General features: G+C 44.9%; 1 protein-coding gene across 3 annotated transcripts in view; it reads right to left on the bottom strand.

Moving 5' to 3' along the window:
• The window catches only part of RGS17 (regulator of G protein signaling 17), an 87926-nt gene extending 86024 nt beyond the window's left edge, over positions 1 to 1902 (bottom strand). For 2 of the 3 annotated variants that reach the window (XM_032651151.1, XM_032651149.1), the window contains exon 1: positions 1764 to 1902. The gene's annotated coding sequence lies outside the window, so the exon portion shown is untranslated. Of the gene's footprint in view, positions 1 to 1678 lie in introns of all 3 variants that reach the window. The other variant, XM_032651150.1, reaches the window with a different exon arrangement.
• Between the last annotated feature and the right edge of the window lie 11548 nt (positions 1903 to 13450).

Below are 13450 nucleotides of genomic sequence, written 5' to 3'. Positions count from 1 at the left end.
ACAGAAGAAACAGCTTAATAATAGTAACTTAACTGGAGGAGGTCAAACTGCTCATTCATTTGAATTTATGAGTACAAACCACCTTTTCATTAGATATCAGTGCAAAGTGTATATTTCATAGATACCTGCTATTGTTGCCACAAAGGATTTTAGAAACAAATACAATTTACCCAAAGTGTTCCACAGCTTTCAAAAGTATTAAACACACATAATGGCTAGCAGCTATGAAACCGAGAGAAAAACATTATTTTTCATTACAGGGGTGAAAATTGTTTCTCATTTCTCCAATTAAATGATTTTCAGAGGGTTCATCACCAGGAAAACCAGTATGTATGAACGCCGGAAATGCAGATGGCAGTCTCAGAAACGCTTATGCTAAATGGGAATCCAACTACAAGATTTCTCTCTATTGTTTGTGATAGCCACCCCATGATGGAAATAGTCTGGCTGTAAAACGATTTTTAAAAAGAAAAAGAAACAACTGTGGGAAGATTGCAAAGTTCTCTAGACAAACCTTCAAGTGACTCTTTTAAGTAAGGAAACGTTTATCGAAGGGTCAGAGTGGTTAGGAAAACTACTATGCCAGGAGCCAGGAGCGACCGAGATTGTCCCAGGTGAGTGGGTGCCCCGGGGCGCAGGGCGGGTCCCCGCACGGCTGGCATCTTTTTGGCCGGGCGACCCCTGCTCTGTCTCCAGGAGCCCAGCGACTCCTGAGGCTGCGCGGGCTGCCCGGGACGCCCTGCCAGCAGCCTCCCGCTCGCGAGGAGCATCTCCCCTCCGCGGCTGCCGAGGCCAGCTCTGTCTCTCCGCCATCCTCAAGTCCTCCGACATTTTTCACAGAGAAAGGGAGGTAGGGAGTAGAGGAAACGGCCGAGTGTCTGCACCCAGCCTCTGCCGCAGCACGAGAAGAGGGAGAGGAGGAAGGCTGGCGGGTAAGCCGCTGTTAAACTGTAATTCTATCGATAATGAAAAGAATCATCATCACCTCTAGCAAGAGAGCCTCGGATACACCCACCCGGGCAGCGGCTAGGGGGTTGGCAGGCGTTCCACCTCCTCGCCCTCTCGAAGGCTGTGAAACCTACCTCAAGCCGTGCACACTAGAACTCCCTTCCCTCCGACCAGAAGGAGGGGAAAGAACAAAAGAGGCCCCCGCCCCCTACCCACACACCTCCGATATTTTATCGATGCTCAAGGTATGCATTTTTGCACCCCCTTTGGCTCACACCTTCACCACCTGCATTTTCCCAAAGGTGAAGCAAGAGAAAATACCACCCCGAGGTGATCGGTCGATTGGACACTGTTAATTTCACATTCGGTTTTCTAACAAACAGCCACCCCAATCGGCAGGTCCTCGCGCCCCGCGGGGTCTCCCGCCGCCCCCGGCCCTCGCTGCCGGATCCCCAAGGCGCCCAGCTCTCCGCCGGGGACCCGACTGAAGGTTCCCTGGGCCGGCAGGACACTCGCCCAGCTGGTCCGCAGCAGCCGGAGGGCGACGAGCGGACCGCGCAGAGGCTGCAACGCGGGATCCAACTTCCCAAACCAGCGGCGCGGCCCGGGCTTCCTCCCGCGGCGCCGCGGGCAGCGCCGAGACCCCCGCGCCGTCTGACTGCCCCGCCCGGGCACAGGCAGTTGCACTCTCCGCCCCCTCTTTCCTTCACCTCCGCACCCCCCAACACACCTTTAAAAGATTCATCCATCGGTGCAGAGCAGACATTTTGATGTCATTTACTTAGCACCGCTCGGTATCAGAGGCAACATCTTACCCAGTCGCCTGGAGGTGTGGGCAGCGCACCGATGGGTCCGGGGGCGCGAGGCTGAGCTGCTCGGTCCTCTAGCGGAGCCGGTTTGCTGCCATCCGCCCAACTTCAGCTCCCCGCTGGCGAGGAGAAGGGAAGAGAGACGAGGAGGGAGTGGTGGGGGAGGGGGAGGAGGGAGCGGGAGCCTCTCGGCAGCGCGCATGCGCTCCGCGGGCGGGCGCAGCCCCTCGCCCGGCTCGGCCAGAGGTGCCGCTTCTTCCCTGGGGGTGCGACCGCTTGAGTCACGGCGCGCCTCCGCCCCTCCCTGGCCGCCAGGCCCACGCGCGCTCGCCTCGGCTCGGCGCCCACGGCGCGGAGGGGCTCGGTTGCAGCTCCGGGCTCCGGCGCCGGGGGTCCGCGGCTTCGCGGGCACCTTGGAGACCTGGGAACCTCCCTTGATGAGAGAGGCTCTCGCGCCCAGGCTCTTTCAACTTCACGTTCACCCGCAGCCCGCGTTATTTTACCCTGCGCTTCAGGCGAATGTTTGAAACCCGAATCTTGTCTTTAAGGAACAAAACAGGTGCAGCGGCGGGGTCCCAGTGGAGGCAGTCCCTGCGTGAGGGTTCAAAGAAGTAGGAAGTTAAGCAAATGTTGCTTACCAGAAGACTCGACTTTAACAAGGGTTCTTTACTTTATTGAAGTCCTCAGCCAGAATCTGACCCTTTTCCCTAAGAATGATCACAGATGCTCTCGGGTCTGGGGCATATGTTCTGTCTCAGACGTCAGGACCCCTGGAGCCAGAGTTTTGAGTGAGAGATGCTGATGACAGGGCAAGAGTAGTGACTTACTAACAGAGATGTTGATGCTTGGGGCCTGAAGCATCCTTCGCGGACAGCTCCGTAGCGATCAGGTCTGATAATTGTGCTGCTCCCAAGCGGAGCCCAGCTTGGTAGTGAAGGAGCTTTGGATACTTAATGCATCCTCAGCGCTAGATTGCATCTCCGATGATTAGATTGAAGTGTCTGTGAGCGTGAATTAGGGAAGCGGGTGTCTTTCTCTTCAGATGTGGCATCTGTGGGAAGAGAATAGAGTTCCTGGCAGGAATGATTAGGCTTTTTTTCTTATACCTATTTAAAACTGATTACTTGTAAATGTATATGGTTTCCCAATGCTTGTGTGCTTATGCATTCAAACAGCGTTATTATTTCACGCTCCTTTACTGAACACCCTCCTAGACTTCCCCCACCTCCACCCCTACTTGACTGCACTGTGTCTCTGCTTGCTCTAGGGCCTTCCTCTCTAGCTACACCCTGCTTCTGAGTACTGGTGATCTTCAAAGTGTATTCCCCGGGCTTGTGCTGGTCTGCAAATTGTTCTTTATTGCTCTCTAATGAGAGATATGTTTAGAAATTGAGAGGAAGACTTAGAAACTTTTATAGCAGTTTGGCTTTGCCTTGGCATCCAAGCACATTAGCTAGTTGGACTTTGTATGTTTTATTTTATTTGTAAAGTAACTCATTTTTGTTGGATTTTACAGAAGTATTGGTCCACGCACGGTGCATTGAAAATAAAAAAGTCCTTCGTCAAAAATGGTTTGAGGGGGCTTCCCTGGTGGCGCAGTGGTTGAGAGTCCGCCTGCCGATGCAGGGGACACGGGTTCGTGCCCCGGTGCGGGAGGATCCCACATGCCGCGGAGCGGCTAGGCCCGTGAGCCATGGCCGCTGAGCCTGCGCGTCCGGAGCCTGTGCTCCGCAACGGGAGAGGCCACAACAGTGAGAGGCCCGCGTACCGCAAAAAAAAAAAAGTGGTTTGAGCATCACTGAATTCTGTATAACTCCCAGATTTATATCTCCACCTGACCTCTTCCAGAGCTCTTTTATGTCAACTACTTTTACATCTTCACTTGAAGATAATTATAATAGCTTTTACTGAACAATTACTGTGTGCCAAGTTCTGGGGTAAATGTTTCACATAGATTTCTTGTTTTCTCCACAAGATAGATAGTATTATTATGTTTAACAGGCACCTCAAAAGCAGAACTCCAAATATCTAACCCCTCCAAACCCATTTCTCTTCTGTTTCCACACAGTCACTCCAGACAAAAATTTAGAAGTTATCCTTGCTTTCTCTTTCACCCATACATCCAATTAATTAGCATGTCATGTTGTCTCCAAAATGTAGCCCCAATTCATCTACTTTTCTCCCTTCCCATTGGTATAACCTTAGTCTAAGCCTCTGTCAACACATTCTCCAAGCAACAGCTGTGTGATCTTTTGAAAACATAACCAGATCACATCATGCTTCAGCTTTAAACTCCCCAATGAGATTTCATTGCACTTTAAGTACAAACCCTAATCCTTAGCACAGCATAGAAGTATCTATTTAATATTGTCCCAGTCTATGTGTTCTATAGCCACATAGGCGTGTTTCTTGAATAAGTCTAACTTACAGTACTTGCTGTTCTTTTTGTCTGGAATCCTCTGCTCGCCCCCCATCCCCCATAGTAGGTTCCTAAATATCCCACAGGTCTCCGCTCAGATATCACCTACTCAGATAGGCCTTATCTAACCAACCACCCAATGTAATCTGCTCCAGTGTTTTTCTCTGTTGGATCCCCTTGCTTTATTTTCTTCCAGACATTTTTCACTATCTGAATCAGCTTGCATTTGTTTACTTGTTTATTATCTCCTCATCCCCCTCTATGATAGAGTCTCTCAAGAGGGTTCCCTACATTTTTCATTGTTTTATCTCTAATGCCCAGAATGGGACTGGACACATCGTGCATACTCAGTAAGTATTTAGTGAATGAATGCATGACTGAATGAATAAATAACACACTTAAAAAATTTTCTTTATTTTTCCTGACACTTCTTCTTGGACCTCACTACTGCCTGTCAGAATCTGTTGGTTCCCAGAAGTGCGCAGGTAGACCATATTGTTTCCCCTGCCCATCCTGTCAAAGACGGCTCCATGGAATGATACGCATCTCAACTAGATGCCAAAGTAGTGTTCCTAGAACCAACTTTAAAACAAACATACCTGATAAGAAAGACATCTTACTTCTGTGAACTTCCCTACGTTGTAATAATGGCTGTTGGGGTAATTGTCTGCACCTATGACAACTTGGCTGTTCTGCTACTCATTTACTTGCTGAATTCAAATGTAACCTCTTGGTGACTTTCTTTCCTAGTTGTAACTTGTTGTGTAATCCTTTGTGTATTAGCCAGAATCTTCAGTGGTAGCACTCTAGGAACTGGACACGTCGCCATGTTCTGAGTATTAGAGAGATGGGTGGAACCAGCCACTGCTTTAATGACCTTCATCACTTGCAGCCTCCGTGTGTATATCTGGGTCTTAGGAAATATCTGGAGTTCCAATGATATCAAATGAGGGATAGGTCAAAAATTCAACTCAATAAACTTTATTAATGTCTACTACAGGCTGGCATTATGTCTTCAAGTTTTTTGCAAAAAACGTAAATGTTATATAAAATCATTATAAGTGACTCAGAAATGGATTTCAGTTTATTTTGGCCATGGGGATGCCTTCTCTTCTCTTTATACAGAATTTCAGAGCTCATCACTAAACAGCTGTGCAGTAGATATGAAAAGCAGCATTTGATCATGAATATTTCCATGATATTACGAATGTGTTTTTCAAGTAGAGAGAATCTGGATGCAGCAGCAGATTTTGCTATAGGAGGCAGACAGAAGATTTGAAGACAAAGTATGTGCAGACGAGATACTGGAAAAACACAGAGCATCGTAACATTTATAGCACATTTACTCATAATTAAGGGTATTTGTCATCATTAGGAGACATGGAATCTACCTCAGTTAGTTCGGTATCCTCCAAAGGTTATTTCAGAAGGAAATTATGTAACATCTTTACATTTTATTCTCTCTTTTCCCACATGCTCATTTATTTAAAAACATCTGCTTTACCTTTGAAAAGTGGAGGGAAAAGGAAGAAGTTCATTTGAATGTAGGAAACACTGACTGCGCCATCTGGGCAGACCTCTCCAGAGTGACGTGTGGAAGGATAGCTAAAATATGACCACTTACACATGCTTTTTCTTTATTTTTAGTAAGTGGGGCTCCTCATGTTTCTTCAGCTAGTTTCATTCAAACTTTGGAGACAGACTCTTCTCAGGGAAATTATTTAGATGGAAACTGAGTCACTTTGCTGTACACCTGACACTAACACAACATTGTAAATCAACTATACTTCAATTTTTAAAAAGTGATAAAAAAAAAGAAGTGTGCAGAATCAGAGGAGACAAAAAAACAAATACTTGTATTTCTTCATTAACATTTGAAGAAGGTGAGAGAAAGGAAAGAAAGACAAGACAGTCTGCCTCCCAAATATATAAAATGAGATATAATTAGAGCTACATATTTTATATATACTTTATTTTTAAATAAATCATTAGTTATTAATGTCTCCTTAATTGTTTAACTGACCATCATTGAACTTAAAGGGCTCAATATTATTCTTTCGGAATAGCATTAGTGATTTTATAGGGTAATTGGCATTTTTCACATTTCAATTGAATGAGTCCACTGAAGTAGATATAAACACCTTCATGTGATTTTTATCAGTTATGCCCAATTTTGTACACCATAAATTCTATATCGTCAAGCCATTCCCACAATGCCTTGACAAGATAGAGCTGTTTTTGAGTCACACTAAGTACTTTATAGAAGTTCTCAGTAGATGAACTCTGCATACTCACGCTCTGTTTGGTACAACAGATCTATCATGCAATGTTGGACAACAGTCCTCTGCTCCTCCGTGGAAAAAGAGTGAAATGTTTATCTCACTTAGAGAATATGATGACGATCAATGATTACAGTCAGATTCTTTGTGGATGGAGAAAAGTTCCAGAACTTAATGGTCAATGTTGTATTATTTTGAGATTTTTAAAGGCCCGTAGATGACGGTTGTGGGATTATGGAATAGGCTTCTGCTTTGTCAGACCTACTTCCAGAGCTGGATGGAAGGAAGAGGGGAGACAGGCAGTGGTTTAATTTCTCACCATCTTTACTATGTTTTGGTTCATGGCAGAGCAAGTATAAAGTCAGAGGTGCATAAAGTCAACACAGATCTTTGTATATATGTGTATGGAGAGGGCTAGCTTGCTAAAGATGTCTAGTATCCAGAAGGGCCCAGGTGACTAATTTTTGAGTTCCATATTGAAATATACATAAGTTGCAGATCAGAGAAATCTATACTCGCATTGCAAAAGGCTTCTTAATGTCTCCATGATTTCTTGATTTTCTGTGAACTAGTTTTACAGTGTGAATATGTTAACATACGGTATGAAAATACTTTACAGTCCCACCTGTCTTCACATTTGAATATTAGTAGCATTTACCTAATCCTGAATGATTGCCTATTCGAGTTTCTTCCATCTCTTCATTCATTCATTCACCCATTCACTTACAAAGCTCTTAGAAAGCATCTGTATTGACATTCTGGGGAATAGAAATGCAGTGGAAAATATTGTACCTTTCATTGAGAATTTATAATTCAAGTGAGATAGGCTTTACATACATGAAGTTGCCAGAGGAAATCAATGAGAACACGTAAGATAATGCGCTTTTATCTTTTCTTTCCAGGAGGTAGGCCAGAGAAGGATGAAAAAGGAAATTGTATGTTTTACAGTCAGAACTCTCAACTGCACAACATAGAAATGACACAGGATCAAAGCAGCCCACAGAGTTGCACACGTAAAACTTTCTTTGTATTGCACGGGACCGGTTTAGAATGGCTTGCAGATTTGCAATAAGAATTCAAAGGAGAGATTGAGCATATAACATATTTAAATAGAAAGTTACCGGTTATACTTTTGGTTGACGGCTACTTAGAAAATATTAAGCACCTTCAACGTGCAAGGCGTTATGCAGGGCTCTGTGAGGGTTGCGCAGATGAATCAGGACATAAGAAATGAAGTGGTGAGTAGCATAGAGTCCAGAGAGATCACGCTCGTGCGCTTATGAGTGACTGTGGCCCTCTGAGTGACCGGCAAAGAATAGAGACCAATTGTATACGCTGAGATGTGCAGAAGGGCATTTGGGTTGGAAACCACAATGTGGTATCGAGATTGTGTGTTGGCTCAGTGAGAGTTACAGGATATGTACAGGAAAACTTGATTACTGTGGCTTAGTTATATAACGTAATAAAGTTCTAAATGTCAGTTGAGGCTACACTGCGGTGGGAGAGGAGTTAAAATCTCAGATATGGCAAATTCATTTCATCTCCACACCAACTCTAATTAACTACTACTAGTACTGTGTTCAGTAGAATTCTGAGGCCACATCTAAGATTAAGGAAGAAATATGATGGTGATTATTAGCAATATCTGATATCTTATATTTGTCTAGTATTTGAAATCTCTCTTCTAGTCAATTAGGAGTCAAAGGAATTTGAAAAAGGGGGAACTGTCTATATTCAGGACAACAGTTCTTGAAGAACTCTCAAACTGTTGTTTTCCCTTTAAAGTCAGGACTCTGGAAACAATAAATTCACTTGATAAATAAGCTGGGATAATGCAAATTGATCTCTGAATTTCTTTCGTGGGATTTGATAAATGCATATTAAAGGCTCTGAAAAGCTCCTTGACAAGTTCCGAAGCAAGGAGCAAAACAAATAGGAATCCCTAACCATATTCTAGTAATAGAGACAGTAATAGAGACAAACACAAATCAAGGTAAATAAATAAAATGTATAGTAAGTTAGATAATTAAAAGTGATATGGGAGAAAAGTAAATCAGTAAAAGAGGACTGTGTGTGGGCATGTGAGTTGGAAAGGATTCCGAAACTGTACATAGGGTAGCAAAAAGGCCTCACTGAGAAGGTGATATTTGAGAAAAGATACGAAGGAAGCAAGAAATTGAGTTAGTGGATACCTGGAGAAAGAACATTCCAGCAGAGGTATCAGCCAGTGCAAAGGCCCTGAGGTGAGAGTATGTCTGTCATAGTCACAACAGCAATGAACACATGGGGGGAGTTGTATGAGATAAGGTTAGAAAGAGAAAGAGAAGGTAATCATGTACTGCCTCGTAGCTCAGGATGTTGGCTTATACTTTTGGAGAATTGGAGAGCTATCAGAGGGTTCTGAATAAAGGAGCGCCACGAAGGAAGCCATAGCCTCTGAGAAGATTATTTGCAATGTGTATATAACACAACTTCCTAAAAAACTGCTAATTATCAATAAGAAAAAGACAACAACCAAATAGAAAATGGGGCAAAATGAGAATAGGACCGCTCTGGCTATGGCCTGGGGCAGGAGGGAAAGCGCAGAAGCCAGCAGCGGGGTTAGGGGACTATTGCAGTTGACTCCACGAGGGATGATGGTGGTGTGGACCAGAGTCGTACCAGCGGAAGTCTTCAGGAGCAGTCAGACGCTTGATACACTTTCAAAGTGGAGTTTACAGGATCTGCTGACTGTTTGGATGTGTGGTATAAAAGAATTTGAGGAATCAAGGATGACTCCGCTAGTTTTGGCCTGATCACTGAAACTTTCCTTTAATAATGATGTGCTGGACATCCTTCTTCCACAGCCCGCCTATCCCCACAGCTGAGACCAATAAATTACTATAAACAGGCTTAACCAACAGGGCCTCTTGGTCCAAAGAGCAAGAGGTTTCTGGAAAGAGGCAATACTGAGAGACCTGTAGGCAGAGCCTGCTGGCTCTGCATCTATAGCTTCTCTTGGTGCAGCTCTGACCTTGAATCCTGGCTTCAGATCGTCTCCTTTTGTTTTTGCTCCTTTTGCCTCTGAATGCCTACTTTGGCGGTCTAGAATAGGAGTGTCACTCTATTACTCAAGTTCTTAAAAGAAATGAGGTCCTGCTTTCGTGCTGCTTACCTGCTACCTGCTTCCAAAGCCCTTGCTGCCAACCACCTGCCAGTCTGCTTGCCCATCTATTTCCTATTGCCAAGTTCTTGACACCGAGATCTGCCTAGGAGCCAGGACATCTGCCTGTTGTCTACCGTTGGACCTCTCTGACGCTAGCAACTTGCCATCTTGGCCTGGACCTTTGGCTGTTCCCTGCTGTGACCATCCCCTAAAGCTCTGTGGCTTTTCCCATGTGTTCACGTCTTTCCAGCTCTTAAGGTAATTCATTCAAGGATTCATTCATTCATATCTGCATTCATGCATTAAATTAACATTTACTGAGGGCTAACTCTGAGTCCTCTACCTGTTGGAGACCATAGGTAATAGGTGAATAATACATAAGCTCTATTTCCTGTGTCCTAGAGAATCTCCCAGAGTCTAGAAGGATGTGGCCTAATGAGGAAGACAGACATGTAAACCATATTTACAGTGAATTGTGATCATCGCCCTCCATCTACAATCATCTTTTAAAAACGGAGACATTTTGCTGCTATACAAAGAGCACGGTGCAGTGTTTTACGGCCGGGAATTGGAATTAATCTGATGGAGGCTAGAGTTTCAGCTCTCCCCTTCACTAGCTGGGTGACACTGGCAAGTTGATTTACCTCTGTAGCTTGAGTGTATTCATCTTTGAAATGGAAATAATAGCTAGATGTTTTATAGGATTGTTGCGAGGATTACATAAGACGTTCATGGAAAGTGCTTTATCATAGCTTCTGACACATACTAAAGCACAATCAATTTTATCACGCCTTCACTTTCTTCTCTTCCCCCTCCTACATCTCCTAGCAGACTAAGTGACAGTGATAGGAACCAGGGAGAGAATCCTTGGCATGAGGGAGACATTCTCTGATCTCAGGGGCTTGGGTTAGATGTCTAGGACTCTCCGAGTGCCCTGTACTGATCTGAGTCATAATATTGTTTAGTCATTGCCTATTTATTTGGTCATCTCCCTCATGAGCCTTTCGTTTCTCGTGGGCAAGGACTTGGCTTCCTCAGCATCTTGCTCAGTGCCACATATGAAGAAGTACCGGTAAATATTTGTTGAATTAAAACAAAAGGATGGGGCTTCCTTGGTGGCGCAGTGGTTGAGAGTCCGCCTGCCGATGCAGGGGACGTGGGTTTGTGCCCTGGTCCGGGAAGATCCCACATGCCGCGGAGCGGCTGGGCCCGTGAGCCATGGCCGATGAGCCTGCGCGTCCGGAGCCTGTGCTCCGCAACGGGAGAGGCCACAACAGTGAGAGACCCGCGTACCGCAAAAAAAAAAAAAGGATGACAAGGCTTCCCATTGGTGGTGCCAACTGCATTAAATTTGCAAGAAGGAATTTACCACATGAAAGAGGAATAAGACTGCTTCAAGCATTGAGAACGATGTGAGCAGAGCTCTGTGACAGGGCACCTCCGATGCATTCAGGGAATCTCAGGTGTGCTGGAATCTCTATCTATCTGTGCATGGCCTAAGCTTTTGAATTTTGAAAAGTGGGCAGAGCCAGATCCCAAAGGACCTTGTATATATAATGACTGAAACGTTTGGACTTTTTTATGGTATGCAGAGCATGGAAGGATATGAAGTGGGGCCCCTGAGGCTTTTCATGATCTTGTCCTTACTTCCCTTTTTCAGCCTTTTCTCCTTGACTGACAGTTTATGCTCCAGGAACACGAAAATGTTTGTTCCCTTCCCCACCCCTCACACATCACAGTGCTTCTGCTTCCTGCTTTGTTTCTTGGCTTATGTGGTTCTCACTTCCCCCTGTTCACCAGCACCCCCCCAGGGCCCCCAGGGCCCCCTCTCTGCAGGCTATTACTCATCCTGTAGCCCAGAAGTCACCCTTTCCAGAAAGTCTTCCCGAGTTCTGAGTTCCCTAACTCTCAGGCAGTCATCTGAGTTCACATTCAATGAGTGCCCACTGTGTGTCAAGCACCCTGGTGTTTACTTTATGTCTATAATTTGATGTAGCCCTCAAAACTCTATAAAATAGGTGCTATTATCTTTTATAGAAATTGAGAAAACTGATATACTTTTTGGGGGATTTAGTCTACATTTTCAGATGAGTAAAAAAAAAAAGAATCCTAGATAAATTATCTAGGGTCAAAGAGTGGCTGAACTATAGCACTTGATGCAGAGTCTATAATCCCCACTGGCTTTGAGCTTGAACACTACACTTCACTATTAACTTTTTTTTTTTTTTTTAAGCAGTATCAGTTTGGTAGAATACTAGGTTGACAGTTTTTTTATTTGACCTTTCTGTGTCAAATCCCTTTTTACCATTCCTTGATGATATCTTGGGCAGATTCCATAATTACCTGGTCACTTTCCATTATTAAACTCACCCAGCCCAGTTTAAGTTTTTCTCTTTTTCAAAACCCTTTTTCTTCCCAGGCAGGACAGGCTCTTGGCACCAGAGACTTGGAATGGAGACTGGGCACAGTCTGCTCTGTCACTCCGTCCGCAACCTCCCCTATCTAGGAGCCACCGGCTTGGAAGGAGTCAGGGAGGAGAAGTGTAGAGAAAAGGGCACACATCTCTTTACTTAACTGGTCTTGGCTGCTGTGCTCTCCTTGTTGGTGTATGTGCTTTGGAGACAGACACGAATGGGCTGGCATTTTCATTTGGATGGCACAGGTCCAGATGCTGCTGTCTGTGAGCACATGTGGGTTCTTAGGAGGGCCGTGCAGGGACGCCCACTGTACAGTTCCCTTATATCTCTTCCAGCACTTCCACAACCCCTCTCACACCAGGTCCTGCCACTGATGGTCTCCCCACAGACCCTTGTGGCTGGAATCTTCTCACTGAGTGGAAGTCCTCTTGGCTGGGATGCCAGCAAGTTGGCTCCCACATAGGTAAGTTTCACGATGTCCACACGATCATGAGAAATTCACGCAATATTGTTATCCCCAAGGGTAGAGAGTGCAGAAAGGTATCCTGTCACTCGTACTCTCTGTCATCCATCTAGTCATGGGGTTGATGAGCAAATCTACAACCTTAGCAGATGTCCAATCAGGGTACTAAGGTGGTGCTCCTCCTACAGCATCACCCTTAGTCTATGGCTTTGCCTTTAAAAATACTTTTATACATAAAATATATCATTCATAATAACGTATATGCACAATTTAATGAACAATAATAAAAATAATAAATGTAACTGCCATGCATTTACCATTTTGAGAATTAAAACATTTCCCAGTACCTCAGCTGTCCCTGAGTATGCTCTCTGATTCTGGATTTTGTGTTAATGCATTCTTATATATTAAAAGAAATTCCTAGCACCTGTATATTGTGTTCATTTTCTATTGCTGACATAGTAAATTACCACAAACTCGAGGCTTAAAAAATACGAATAGGGCTTCCCTGGTGGCGCAATGGTTGAGAGTCCGCCTGCCGATGCAGGGGACGTGGGTTTGTGCCCCGGTCCGGGAAGATCCCACGTGCCGCGGAGCGGCTGGGCCCGTGAGCCATGGCCGATGTGCCTGTGCGTCCGGAGCCTGTGCTCCACAATGGGAGAGGTCACAACAGTGAGAGGCCCGCGTACAGCAAAAAAAAAAAAAAACAAAAAAAACCGAATACATTATCTTACAATTCTGTAGGTTTCGGTTATGACATGGATTTCACTGACTCTAAAATCAAAGTTTTAATAGGACTGCATTTCTTTCTAGACGCTCTAGGGGAGAGTCCATTCTCTTGCCTAGTTTCTAGAGACCAGCTGTTACGAAACGCACGTCCATGGGCCCAGCGCACAGTGAGGCCAAAGAAACCAAAACGTTGGGGTTTGGAGCAGAGAAAGGTTTATTGCAGGCCCGTGCAAGGAGACAG

Source organism: Phocoena sinus, chromosome 12 (genome assembly GCF_008692025.1).
Source record: "Phocoena sinus isolate mPhoSin1 chromosome 12, mPhoSin1.pri, whole genome shotgun sequence".
Classification (NCBI taxonomy): domain Eukaryota; kingdom Metazoa; phylum Chordata; class Mammalia; order Artiodactyla; family Phocoenidae; genus Phocoena; species Phocoena sinus.
Note: the sequence above shows the minus strand (reverse complement) of the source record. Positions and strands in the feature narration are given on the sequence as shown.